General features: G+C 36.6%; 1 protein-coding gene across 10 annotated transcripts in view; it reads right to left on the reverse strand.

The window, feature by feature from the left end:
• Positions 1-10,596, reverse strand: part of CCDC178 (coiled-coil domain containing 178) — a 463,104-nt gene extending 452,508 nt beyond the window's left edge. For 6 of the 10 annotated variants that reach the window (XR_006210059.1, XM_042962674.1, XM_042962673.1 and 3 more), the window contains exon 1: positions 10,543-10,596. The gene's annotated coding sequence lies outside the window, so the exon portion shown is untranslated. The other 4 variants (XM_042962667.1, XM_042962669.1, XM_042962670.1 and 1 more) reach the window with 4 other exon arrangements.
• Between the last annotated feature and the right edge of the window lie 4,229 nt (positions 10,597-14,825).

The following is a 14,825-nucleotide window of genomic DNA, read 5'->3' on the forward strand; positions in this document are numbered from 1 at the left end:
TATATAGACTATCTAGATTATTTTGTGGAAATGTGGAAGGATTGCAAAATGGCAAAGAAAATTGCAAAAAATGCATATTTTCCACATCTTTCCCACACATATAGATAATAATTTCATTATAAATCTTTAAACTCTATTCATCTGATTCCTAATCTCTTCTCTCTTTTTTTGAAGTTCTATTGACTTTATATTATGTTTGTATTACATCCAACAGATTAAAGATGCATTAAATATTACATCTCATGGTTTTACTAAAGCCAAATACATTTTCAGAAAGATTAGATATCATCTTTCTCTACAAATCAAATTAGAACTGAAAAAGTCAGTTTCCACACATATATTCACAAAGAAATCATATGTCATACTCTGAATTTGTCTAAGAGATGAACCTTTCACCTTCTGATAATTACTTGAGACATAAAGAATGACAACTCAACTTTTACAGTGTTAAATTATTTCATAGGTCAATATCACGTATTAAGTTGCTATTTCACATCAAACAGTTTTACATTTTACATTTGCAGACAAAATATAAAGTACTAATTCATTCATATTCAAGGACTACATTATGTCTAAAATGTAAAACAGCAAATACTTATACATTTGAAGCCTCAAAACTCTTATGGAAGAAATACTTTAATTAGAAAATACTATTTCATTTTACTATAAGACAGCTTTTGCTCCTGAAGGAATGTACCTTTCATTTTACTTTTTTTAGACTGTCAATAACTATTGAATACCTCCGCCTATTTCTGATAGAGATTTTAAAGAATATAAGAAAATCTTGAGACACAACTCCTGCACTCCAAAAGTTTCAATTTATTGGGAGATATTATTACTAACTTTCTGAAATAGCTAGGGAAGTCTTGATGCAAAGAAAGCAAAAATGATAGCTTGAACTTAAAACATACTTTATATGCTCTTACTCTCACTACCACCTATGAGGTAGGTAGAATTACTGGCCCTGTTTTGCCAATGTCTTACAGCTGGGCCGTGTAGAACTGGATTTAGCCCTGCAGTCTATCACCATGCTATTCTCTAGGCAAGTATTATAACCAGTGTTCATCGGGTAAAACAAAAGTAAGAAAAGAGTTCTCAGGACACTTCAGTGTGCTATAATGTACAGTAACTTTAAAACAAGAATGAAATGTGCAGTATTTCCCAATCATTGGTAAAATGTAAATCTGATTTTAGCAGAATCAGGGTAAATGATTACAAAGTCTCTGAGACTATAGAATTAGGCTCAAAATCAAATAGATTAAAAGCTAGATGTAAACGAAAAAACAAACAGCCAGAGGAAACTTTATTTAAAAATGAGATGAAAAAGGTGTCTGAGTTCTAGAGTTATGAATCCATAAAAATTTAAAGCCATCCAGCTATATTAAAAAATCTCCCATATCAGGAAGAAATTATTAAAATGTGAGTAACAAAAAGTTTCTGGCTTAATATATAAATAGAAAAAATTGGTGAGAAAAAAATGAAATATTCAAACAGAAAAAATGAGCAAAGAACTTGGAACTAACGACCTCTAGACACACACACATGCACACTGGGGAAAAAAGAGCAAATTAATATAGAAAAAGTATTTAGTCTTCATGAATTAATATGATAAAACTTTTCTGCAGAAGTTATAGTAAAGTAAGAAGAATCAATTTATCACATAGCAAAAGGTAATATAGACATGCTAACTGAAAAAAGAGTGTCTATATTGTGAATGGATATATTAGCTGAATCCTATAGGGGAGAAAAATAATATATAATAGAAATAATATACATTTCTCTTTGATAAAGGAAACCATAATTTTTTAAAAAGGAACCTCTTTTAATCAGGGAACCATACTTAATGAAATAGGAAATGTAAAGAAAAATCACTTTTACCTAGAAATTCTTTTAATTCAGGTAACCATGTTATGCATCATTTATCTTCATTAGTCATTAAACTAGAGGATGTAGAATATTTGTAACCCACGGACACAAAGAACCTATTTGTTAACCAAAGTAAGCTTAAACTTGAAATTGCCTCACTGTTACAGTTAGATTATATGTGCTATTTTGCTGTAATTCCATGTAAAAAGATAAGCACTTTCTTATAAATATTTTTTCTTTCCCACCTAGAATGTAAACTTTGTTTTCAACAATTTTGGTATATGTACAGATAATGATGCATGGATAATCACATTAATGTATATTATGAATAATGGTAAATTTCTTGCTGAACTGATGGGATTCCACCAAGTTGGAATTCAGTTAATTTAGAGGAAAATTTTAAGTGTGGTATTCTTTACACAACTCAGTTTGTATCTACATCAATAGTATATTACTAGTGGAAAAAGTTGTTCTAATGGAACCATAGGTTTCACTTAGGAATGGCAGTAATGTATTTCTTCAGCCCTAATGTTAGTATTACCCTTTCATACCTTCTCCCCATACACACACACACACCAATACAACATCCGTAGGTATACATACCAATAAGAGCTCTTCTTCCTAATTTTACACACTCTAGGACCCTCAGCAACAAAGAAACAAACTTCTTTTGAAAAACAATTCTAGTAACTTACCTAAAGAAGGACTGAACATAGCAATAAGGAACACATTATCTCCATGCTGTTTCTATCTATAACTAATTCATTTATTGTGTTTTACTAAGAGAAACTGTAAAAAATATTTTGGAAAATTGTTTGCCTTTTCCAATTGATTTAATTGCTTTTTAAAAGATATCAACAAGCAGCTGCCTTGAAATTTTTCAAGTCTTTTGTCTATTAAGGAACTAAATGTTAAGACAACTCAGTTACATTGATTAATGTAGTATTAAGGTACATAAAATATGACCTTCCTACAGGTTTATTTATTGCCTTTGTAAGAAAGCCTTTGATATTATCAACTATTCTGAGGTTATATTTGAATAATGAAGAAACTACTCTGTTCACTAACCTTCATTTAGAAATTTTAACAACACTCATCAAGATCTGTTTTGTTTATTCTTCTAATGCAAGACTGTTCATCCTGCCTGTCATTGTGATGAACTTTGTAGGGTTTAAAGGCTGAATAATCTTAGAGGAATCCTGAGCTTTCCCACAGGAGATACTTTTTCCATGGGAGATACTTTTAAAATTCTATTGAGAGCTGTTACTTAGTGCTGATATTTCTGCTTTTGCAAAAGAATTATCCATACTTTGGCATGGAGCCTCCAGAGTGTATCTGATTTTTATTCATCCAGATTCCCTAAATGATCTTCCCCACAATGCAACTACTGGATTAATGCAAAGCATATGTTGCTAAATAAGAAAGAATTCTAGTTCATATGAGCTACCAAGTTAAAATTTAATAAAAACCGAAAGACTAACTCTTCCTTGAATATGGCCTCGGCAAAAGGTCATGCATTTTTTCCCCTCCCTCCTATAGGTCTTCAAACACTAAATTGAAAACAGGTAATGTACTGCTGCCACTCACCCCTTCATCCACCATTCACTCAGTTTTCCTCTTCTTAGGTTCTTTCCCAGAGCCCACTAAGTCATCTGAGGGAAAGGAAAATATGAGACTACAACTAACCAGAAAATAAAGAAGAATAGGGTGAAACTTGACAATGAAGCTTTATTTCCCTCTAACTACAGCTTTAAGCTGTTAGTTGAAAAAATTTAATAAAATACTGAGGTTTCCTATTACATGTTTCATTCTACACAGAAATGTACCTTAATAGCTTCCCACTCCATGACTGGCCAATAATTCAACACAAGAGATTTCTTTGTATGGGAAGGTATACTTTCCTATACTTTTGAAAAAGAAAATGAAAATGGACGTCACTGTGAGGTTATCATTTTGCCATGGGGGAGAAAGTAAGTCTTCTATTCATGATTCCACTTCTGAAAGATTTTAAAATACAAACATTTGGGTTTTTTTAATTACTGTGATTTAGCCAAGATCTCAATACAAGCATTACTTAGTCATGTTTTCTAGGAATTATATGATTTTCACTGGTAAATAATTTAAATTGTTAATATTCAGTATAGAAATCAAAATTCATCCAGTGGTATAGCTCTTGAGAAATGTTAAGTCACACTGGAAAATTAAGCTTTCCAGTAATTTCCTTTCTTATTCTTAAATTTTCAGTTAAGAGAAACAGTTTTTGTTTGCTACAAGACAAACCAAAGATGTAAATAAAAATACATAAATAAAAGCACCCAGGAAGAAATCTGTGCTTAGTGAAATAACAGACAAATAGAGAGCAAATGTGTAACCATCTGGAGAATAAGAAAATCAAAAGTAATAGGCGGCATTCAGAATTTATTACAAAGAAATTATGCCAAGAGCTTCTTACTGCAGTTTTCTATGGAAATGTTCAAATCAGTGGATAAAGAAATACATTATATACAACATATTTGGGCCCTACTGATATAATTTTGTACATGATCTCATGGCATAATATTTGCTAAGTAATCTAAATTAGCTTGGCTATAAATGCTGTCACACTGATTGAAAACTTGCTATCACACCACAAACAGCCAGTCATAATAAATGATACAATTTGGTGGAATTGTCTAGAGCCAGAGGGATATGATACTGGGTCATCTTTGGCAGTGTATTATTATAAAATGCAAAGAAATTAATAAATCTAAAAGCAATTGAGACACCAAACAAATACAAAATAGAGGGTAGAAAAGAGAGGAGACTTAATGAAAACTAAATAGGTCAAACCAGCAAAAGTTCATCATCACCCTAACGAGGGCTATAAGGTGGGATCCACAACGGTTCCCATCATCAGAAGTATAATTTTGACAATTCCACTTCCATTTGCTACTTCAGAATCTAGATGGAGAAGGAGGAGAAAGAGGAGAAAAAAATAAAATGTTCTTTCCCACTGTCTAAATCAACCCTTCAGAATGTACCCTGATATCAGCATTTCAGAAATCAAATCCAGTTACCAGTTGGCATTTTCCTCCTGCATCTTTGGATGCAGAAATTATTTGTTTTCTCTTTGAAGCCACAGTGCTTGGCATGTGTTAAATGGCCAAAAACAAAAAATTTCTTGCATGGAATTGTTGGACTCTGTGTGAGAGAACAGAATCTTAGTTTGAAGGGCAATGATGAAATTTCTGAGCCTGTTTTCTAGAGCTGTGCTGTCCTAGTGTCTTAAAGACACTACCCATGTTAAATTTTAAAATTAAAAATCCCATTCCTTGACTCTACTGGCCATGAAGGACTCACTGACCACAGGTAGCTAGTGGCCACTGCATTCTGGAACAGTACTATCATTGTAGAAAAGTGTTTCAGATCAGACAACACTGTTCTAGAGCAAGTCAGTAGCATATGATAATTTTCCACACATATTTTCTAAAATCTATATTCATTTATTCATTCAGAAAATATTCATTGAATATACATTATATGCTAGGTACTAAAGACACAAAAATAAACAAGACCCCTTTTTAACCATTTAGAACCTTTTGGGGAAAGACATTAGTGAATAGATAGTCACAATCCAGTGCCATCCCAGAGGGTTAATTGGAGGAGAGCATGATTTGGGGCAAAAAGTAATCAAGAAGAAGACTACTAGTCAAGGTGAATATTTTTAAAATTAAGCCAGATGGAAGTAGAAATGGAGAGGAGAAGAAAGTACCAAAAGGTACTTAAGAGGCACAAACAGCATGATTTGATAAGAAATTGGATGTGGTAATAGAAGGAGGAGTCTAGAGTAACTTCCAAGTTTCTGGCATGAGGGAACGAATAGAAGGCAATGCCATTAACTTCATTTGGGTCTATGTGAGGAATAACTGGTAGGATTTAGAGGAAAGATGACTATTTTAAGTTTATAAATGGGTGCTTTATAATGCTATATGGGTGTCCAATATCCTTGAGAAGATCTGAGATGAGCTCAGAGGTTTTGGTACTATCATTGTGGAGCTGGCAGTTTGATGAGATCACACAATGACAAAGAAAGGAATGCTGGCAGTGAGTGCCAAAAAAACAACATTATCAATTTCTTAAAAATCTGCAGGGAAAACAGAATAAATGGGATCATAGAAACAAAGGGAAAAGAATTTTAAGGAGGAGCCAACAACCTAAAGAGCTTCAAAAACTTACATAATAAGATAAAAACTAGAAAGAAAAAGTCCATTTAATGTGGCAACAGGTCATAAATGACCTTAAATGACAGTAGCAAAAGTTAGGTAGCAGGAATCCCAGGAGTGAAGGAATGAGAAAGAAGAAAAGGCACGGACAGACCACTCTTTCCAGAAAATGTACTGATACAGGATGTAAAGAGCTGTACACAAATTGATAGGTAGATATAAGCAGGGATGTTTATTTTGTTTCTGGTTCTATTGTGGAAAAGGCTTGTGCATTTAGTTTAAAAGTTGCCATGTCTATAGGCTATGCATATAATGGGTTCATCTTAGCTTGTTTGGATTAATTGCAGCTTATCTCCAGAGCTACTGACCCTTGGCCAACACTATGGAATGCATTAAACTAAAGATAAATGATGTTTTGAAACCATGGGTCTGTGAGTTGTTTCAGAGCAGGATATATCAGCCTGCCAGCACTGTTTAGTAATAATAATTGGATTTATAATTACATCTAATTTCGATAGAGCCTGGGGGAGGGGAACTTTCAAAGTTAAAACTGGAAACATAGCTAGAATATATCTACATGAGGAGTTCATTACAAAAGATCTCCACCGTGAGCAGATTTGGGTTTCCTGCTACAGAGTGTTTCAGATGCACACCAATAGTGCTTACAGACCTGTCTGTACAGACTAAGAGCACCTGTATGACCCAGAGGTGGGAGAATAAAGAAATATGTGCCTGTGATCTCTGGACACCTTTCCATGCATATCTTCTGTTGTTTCTATGCTATATCCTTTGCCTATAATAAAGTTGTTCTGAGAGCACAGACAGTAAACAGAGTTCCCTAAGCAGTGGAACACTGAAGGTAATTAACACATAATTAACACTGGCTAGCATAATGTTACTAGCAAAAATACCCTGCTCTTTGTCAGTCTGTCAAAGAATTTGTCAAAACTGTGATCTGGGGGCTCAACAATTACAATTCCTGAGGATAGTTTTCTCTTCAGGAAAAAATTTATAAAGTCTTATTTCCACAAAACAAATTTAAAAGAAAAATATTATCCAGTTTGTCTGTGAAACATCTTACTAACCATCAGTGATATCTGACTGACTGATTTCCCATGCAAAGTATTTCATTAGTTTATTAAGAGAAGCAGTCCATTTTAGGTACTCATACCCTCTTGGTTGTATTCTTCCACTGCCTTTTCAACCATTTCATCATCCCTCCACCTTCACCATGTGATTTCATATGCCCAGGCACCTCATCCATTTCATTGGCTTGTGCTTACATCCAAAGTTTTTCCGGCATCCTAATGATGGATTAAATCCCCTCAGTTCACACTGAAAGGTCTTTTAATTATCTCTGCTCACATAAACATCCTATAAGTACCCAGGAAAAGAGGCCAGATGGTAATGTTCATAGATACAGACTAAGGTGAAACAGAGGGATAGAGTGATGAAAGTAGATTATCAGACCGTTTAATCAAGTGCCAAGGAACGTATCTTTTAAATCTGTAAGATGTGGAATTAAATTCCAGATGGGCTCCTTATCCGCTATATGACCTTGAGAAGACTACTTCATGTATGTGAGCATCAGTCTCCTCCTCTGGAAAATGGTAAAAACAGTAACATCTCAAAGTGTTGTGTGAGGATTAATATAACATACACATGCAAACTTTTTAGTCCACTGACCAGCATATAATAAGCCTTTAATAAGCCGTGATTTAAATTCAGTGAATGAGGGGCGCCTGGGTGGCTCAGTCGGTTAAGCGTCCAACTTCGGCTCAGGTCATGATCTCACGGTTCGTGAGTTCAAGTCCCGCGTCAGGCTGTGTGCTGACTGCTCAGAGCCTGGAGCCTGCTTTGGATTCTGTGTCTCCATCTCTCTCTGCCCCTTCCCTGCTCACTCACTCGCTCTCTCTCAAAAATAAACATTAAAAAAATAATAATAAAATAAATTCAGTGAATGAGAGTTCACTAACAAATTATATATTCATGAATACAATCTTAACCTGTCCAAATCTCTCCATACCTCAGTTTTCTAATAGGAGGGTAAAATTAAATTGACCTAAGTGAATTTCTATGAATACTGAGAGACTGAATACACAGAGGAACAAAGGCCAGACCATGTGTAAAAACAGAATGCTAACCCACAACCTCTATACCAACCAGCCTAGGAAGCCAAACCACCACCTGTGCAGTAATCAGCCAGGAACAGTCAGGACTTTGTCAATTACTGCCAGCTTCTCTAATACCTGCCGGCACTTACAACTCAGGACCAACAAGAGAAAGCCAGATAAACCCTTCAAACCAATCACGTAGGATATCTTGCTCCTGGTTAGCCCACCTCCAGCTTCCCCATGCAACAGCCTCTAGTCAGAGCATACCTAAAGTCTTCTCTTTTTTCCCATTAGAAAACGTTCCCACTCCCTTGTCTCCCTTGGAGTTTCTGCCCTTCACAAATGATAGTGGCGACTCCCTTGCTATTGTAAGCGCTGAATAAATAGCCTCTGTTTATTTTCTTTGGGTGGTTTTTGTATCCACAGCATTATAACTGAGGCTAAAAGTTCAGCACCAATTTTGAAATTCCATATATTTTTATTAGTGTTATTATTGTGCAGAAAAAACAGACATCATGATCATTAAGGCTCACCCATGCGACCATCTGCTTGTGGATATACTACTTTTCCACCAGACATATAATCCAGAAGCTTGTGATCAATCCAATTCTCTCCCTTACATCATTACCACAACACAGATTCTTTGACTACTACAGTATTCCAGCTGCTTAATCTCTCTTATTTTCCCTTCTTGCCATACATTTTTCCGCTTTCCATTTTGTCTGAATTCCAATGTCTAGCATTTTAGTAATTCTTTAGTCAATATTCTCATTAACCTTAAGTTTCATATACCTAGATAAACTCAGGGTAGACAAGTACCGTTTTTGTTTTTTTCCCAGAAACTCTCCTTCCTTTAAAAACAAAGAGGGTTCCTTTCTTTTGAGAACTTGTTTGCCCACTCCATCCACGTTTCAATAGATTGCAGACAACTCTAGTGGTCCTAACCCCAACGTGAATGCTGTAGGAACAGGCAGGTGAACCAACTGGGATCCAGGAGATTCATCCCAGGGCATTTTTAGATTTTATTGTTAGCTACAAGGTTGGGAATGTATGAGTCCAGAGCTCTTGGCAATCATAGTTCTAGCCTAGTGGAATAAGCCAGTGTGAGAATGAAGTCCATAACTGGAAGGAAAAAGAAAGAGCGTATGCAGATTCCATTCACTGCTATCGGGAATAGAGAAGAAAGAACAAACTCTGAGGATTTAGTGACAAGTTAGTTGAGTCTGAGGTTATGTCCAATCTGAGGCAAGAGCAGAAGAGAAAAGGCTGGGTTGTGTATAAGAACTGTGACAGTTACCAACATAATGGGACTTAACCCAGGTAAATCGGTAGATTAATGTTCAGACTCATAGTTTTGATAGTTCTGGAAATTAGCTGGATATGGTTAATAATAAAAACCTTAATAGTGCAATAATACAGTGAGAAGTATGTATTCAGGATTAAGAAGTATTATACATTCAAGATAGAACTGCACTAGTCTCACATATAAAGTCTAGAGTATAATTTAACATAAACTAAAAGCTCAAAATCCTTCAGGTTGTTGGATGTGTCTCACAATTGGCCATTCATTTGTCTTTGAGTTTTTAACTTTGGTAAGTGATGTCCTAAAATCTATTTGCCACAGTAGGACTAAGAAATGACTGGGGGGGGGGGGGGGGGATGGATATCGCTTAGAATGCTACATTTGGGTCAAGATGCCCAGACAGATCATGCAATAGTAAGTAGGCCTGGGTGGTTACCAAGTCAATCCACAAATATTTACTGAGCATTCAAGAATGTCGAGAAAGCAATTGAAAATGCTTTGAATTGGAAGTGAGGACACCCTTAGTCTCCTGGATTTTAAGCTTCCTAATTTTCAGGCCTTGGCCAAGTCATCTATCAGCTAGCTGTGTGCCTCATTTTCCTCATCTGTAGAAAGGAAGTGTTATTGTGGAGCATCTTACTTGAGGTGCTGCAGGACAAAAAAATTCCCAGCCCTAAATAGGGTGTGCAGTATTTGGGCAGACACTGGACAGATAAAATATCAAAAGAAGAAAAACAAATAGCAATTCAAAATAATACTACATGAGCCACCACAAGGAGGCCTTATAAGCAAAATAAAAGGTAGAAATAATTACTTTAAAAGAATAAGAGCCTAGGGATGCAGTTCTAGACAGTGTGAAGTACAGCTGGGTGGCCAGTGGAGGGAGACTTTACACCCCCTTCCCCACGCCACGGGGATTTTTCTCAAACTCACCGAGTGTCAGCCTTACCACACTGATTAAGGATTGACCCGAATGGGGTGTAACTTGGGGCGCAGGCCTAGATGCTGCCGGGGGAGCCGTGCAGGCGGCCAGGAGGAGCGCGCAGCGCCGACTCACCGACTCCGCCCGTCTCCGCCCGTCTCCGCCCGTCTCCCAGCGCCGCCCCTGCCCACCCCGCCGCCTCGGCGGCGCCGGCCGAGGCCCTCCGGGTCTGTTACCCGGTGTCCGGGCAACCGCGGGCGGGAGGCGGCCCGCTCCGGATCTCCGGGCGCGCGCTCCCTGGGCCTCCCGGGCGGGTGGTGTGCCAGCTCTGCGTTTCCGCCGCAGACCAGCCCACGTGGGGGCTCCGAGCGCCTGGCCCCCAGCGAGCGGCCACCTCTGCGCGCTTTTCCTTTCATAACCTACTTGCCCGGCCAAACTGCTTCTCTTTACTGAAGAGGGAGGTGTGGGCCCTAGTCAATACCTTTCCTACAGTACTTATTGCGAGAATCAAGTGATCACAGCCTTCAACTCGAAGATAGGAGGACTTTGTTTCTTACTCTCCAAAGGCGGTTTCTGGTATCCTCGTTATCATTTCTATCAAAGGGAAGCCTTCCAGCGTGTTTCCTTGCCCCTTGGTACAAAACAAGAAAGACTGTAAGTGGTAAGCTCCGTTTGCTTTGGTTGTTGTTTCTAAGGTGACTTTACTATTGAAAAACCTGAACAAACTATTAGGGACGAAAGGAAAACTTTGTGTGACCGGAGCTTGAGGTGGGGAAAGCAATGAATTCAAGCCATTTGTGTAAGGGTCTATTTCTAATAAAAACCAATTTTTAAGCACGGTCCGTCTCACAAAGCATAAAATATTTGTTTCGTCTTCAGGGAATATAAATACTGTGACCTGAAATACCCCTTAAAAACACTAGGGCGTCACCAGCTAGCCTTCTTGGATGAAACCAACCGCTAGATGATAAACTAAAGATAGTTTAAAATATAGCATCAGGATAAGAATTAGCATTCTTACACAGACAAATCATATTTCCAGGCAACACTGAGAACAGGCAAAGGCCTGCCAAGGTTAAGTGATCAAAATCTATTACTTTAAGAGGCAATTAAATTAGTAATCCTTTACAGTGGTGGGATATCTGCAAGGCCATACCTGGAATAAGATTATTCCAGCCATAGATGTAAAAGAGGAAGCAATAACAAGCAAATTAGAGAGAGGTCTTAATCTTAAATTAATATATGCAGAAGCAGAGCTCTTTTTGTAATTAAAAAAAAAATAGATTCCAGAATGCACCCTCCGCTTCCCCATCTCCTTCCATTAATTATTTAAATTTGACATGTTAGCAATACCATGTTAAATTTAAATCAAATGAATCATTTGCATGCCAGTAAATATATATTCATGAGGGTTCAAAGTATTTATGTGAATATATTAAAACAATACCTAGATTTTTCCCCCAGAACAAAACTTTACCTACTAGAAACTTCATTCTTGACAATTTTCTCTTAATTGATTAGAACTCATTGATAATTGCTATATATATATTATGATAGGCAGAATTCTGAGATGAATCCCAAGGACCCTACCACCTGGTATATATGACCTGCCTAGTCCTCTGGACTTTGAATATGATGGATTTTATTCTTTTCATTAGCTTGCTATATGATACAATTGACTTTAACAAGGGAGCCGATCCAGAGTGGCTTGAACCTAATTGGGTGAACTATTAAAAGGAACTGGCATCGGGTCACCTGGGTGGCTCAGTCAGTTAAGTGTCCCACTTTGGCTCAGGTCATGAACTCATGATCTGTGAGTTCGAGCCTCGCGTCAGGCTCTATGCAGACACCTCAGATCCTAGAGCCTGCTTCGGATTCTGTGTCTCCCTTTCTCTCGGCCCTATCCCACTCATGCTCTGTCTGTCTGTCTGTCTGTCTCTCTCTCAAAAATAAATAAACATTTAAAAATATTAAAATAAAATAAAATAAAAGGAACTGGCCTCTTCCTGGGGTCAGAGATTTAAAACATCAGAAGGATCTGACACCAGGCATATTCTCCATTGTCAGCTTTGAAGATTGAGGGACCATGTGGCAAGGAGCGCAGGCAGCCTCTCAGACCTGAGAATGACCCCAGCTGACAGTCAGCAAGAAAATGGAGACCTCAGTCCTACAACCTCAAGGGACTGTATTCTACCAACAATCTGCATAGACTTGGAGGAGGACTGTGCTCCAAATGAGAATGCATCCTGCCAACACCTTTGATTTTGGCCTGTAAATCTCTGAGCAGTCAACCTCTCTTGAGCTTCAGACCTACAGAATTATGAGCTAATAAATGGTTTTGCATTTGGGGTAATTTGAAATAGAAAACTAAAACACCTATTAACTTTGAATAAACGAAAGTGAGATTTTTAAATACAGGAATATCTCAGTAATTCAGGGAAGGATTGGAGCCAAAGTTCAAATAAGACAGAAATCAGACACTGTAAAATTAAATCAATACCAGATCAATTATAAAAAATAACAGATAGATAAGGTCATCTTATTAGCAAATAGAAAAACAGATTTTCTACAAAAATAGAACAGAAATAGCAGATTTTTCTATAGCAACAAGAAAAGATAAAGACCAGCATGACATATCAACAGTACACAGAGGAAATAGATCAAATAAAAATACATTCCCTGCAAAACTATCATTCAAGAATGAGAGCAAAGAAAACCGTATTTTGAAATAGCAAAAGTTTATCATTAGCGGACCCATGCTGGATGATGTACTTTAGGAAGAAAGAAAATAGTAAAGATATTGTGAAGATATATGGTTAAATCTAAACAGTCTTCCATTGTATGAGAACATGTCAACTATAAACTTGTTCTCCAATTGTTCATGGCTTTCTCTTCCTAATAAGCCTTTATCCGATTAGTCTTTAAGATCTGTGCATGAAACTGTTTTAATTTATCTCTGACCCTATTAGACCATTTCAAGAATTAGATTTAACAAGAGAGTGTTTGGGCCCCCTTTTTAACTTACACCAGAACTATTTAGAGCTGCTTTTATATTAAATAAATGCATTACCACACCTGCCATAGAGAATTAGCTGGATTCTTCTATTTATTGATAATAATGATGTATTAACATGGACCAGCGGGGTCTTCAATAGACAGTTGGAACCAGTATTTAATTATATCTGAAAAAGTGGCATGATATCAATTTCTCTAAATTAAACATTATTGTGTTTGGCAAGACATTCTCCAAAATTCAATTTGCTTATATCAAATTACTTTTTACAGCAGCTTGATTCAGTTTTATATTGTAAGTAATTCACACTGATGTACAATGAGAAAGTAAGAAGTTCAAAGAGAGCATTACTAATGTTTCTCTATAATGACATATAGTTTAAAATATTTTAAGACCAAAACTATTTTGCTCCATCATCAATGGTGTAGAATTTGGAGACAATCTTATACCTATTCATGTGCTAAAGACTACCGTTACAGCTTTCTAAAGTAAATCTTCAGTGATTCTAAATACTAAACATTCCTACAGATCCCCTGGTTGTCACCCTGTGTGAGGTTGTGGTCATTTATTCAGGCAAGCTGTCCCTGCATTTTCATCACAAGATTCCACTCATCTCATCTACTTGTCATAACGCATATGGATCTACTTTCAATCCATGTACTTTATAGAATACATACAACCCAGTACTTCATCAGAGAATATAACCTCAAACTCTCTCTGGGCAGTTTTATCAAAGTTTGTTTGAAAGGACATTATTTACAAAGTGTATGTTGTTTTAAAGAGGCAGAATTTGGAGCCTTTTCTGTGTGGTTTCAGATATTTTCCTGAATCAGGTGCAACCAACATCAAGTTACCTATTTGAAAATTATTAGCTTCCCATGTAATGCAGTCATTTTTACAGTTAATGTTACTCTTTCAACTTTTATCAAAGGGAGCTTTGATTAAAAGATATATGAAATGTACCACTACGTTAATGGTAGATAATACTGTCCATCATATCACTCAATGGATCTATACAAAATGATGGGTAGAAAATTAATGTGTGTATGCAAGAGAGAGAGAGAGAGGTTTAGTGGGGTATCAGGAGAGATCTGACAGGCAGTTGTTTAACCCAAGGAATGAGTGCAAACCATGTATAAATTATGAGATGTATATAGCTATTCAGTTTCTCTTTTTATCCTAATAGACATTAAGCCTAATTGTGGCAACCTTGTTAGCCCTTTGGTCTTTATCTTCTGTCATTTATATTACATTAGCTTTCATTATATATTGTGTTGCACATGACTTTAAATTTGTTGTGAGAAAAAGTTAGTTATGTAAACGTAAAGCAAAAGCGAATATGAAGGGAATGCTTAATAAAGATATAGCCTGTAAATTTCATGTAATTTAATAAGCTTGATTATCA

The sequence above is a fragment of the Panthera tigris genome, chromosome D3 (genome assembly GCF_018350195.1).
Source record: "Panthera tigris isolate Pti1 chromosome D3, P.tigris_Pti1_mat1.1, whole genome shotgun sequence".
Lineage (NCBI taxonomy): Eukaryota > Metazoa > Chordata > Mammalia > Carnivora > Felidae > Panthera > Panthera tigris.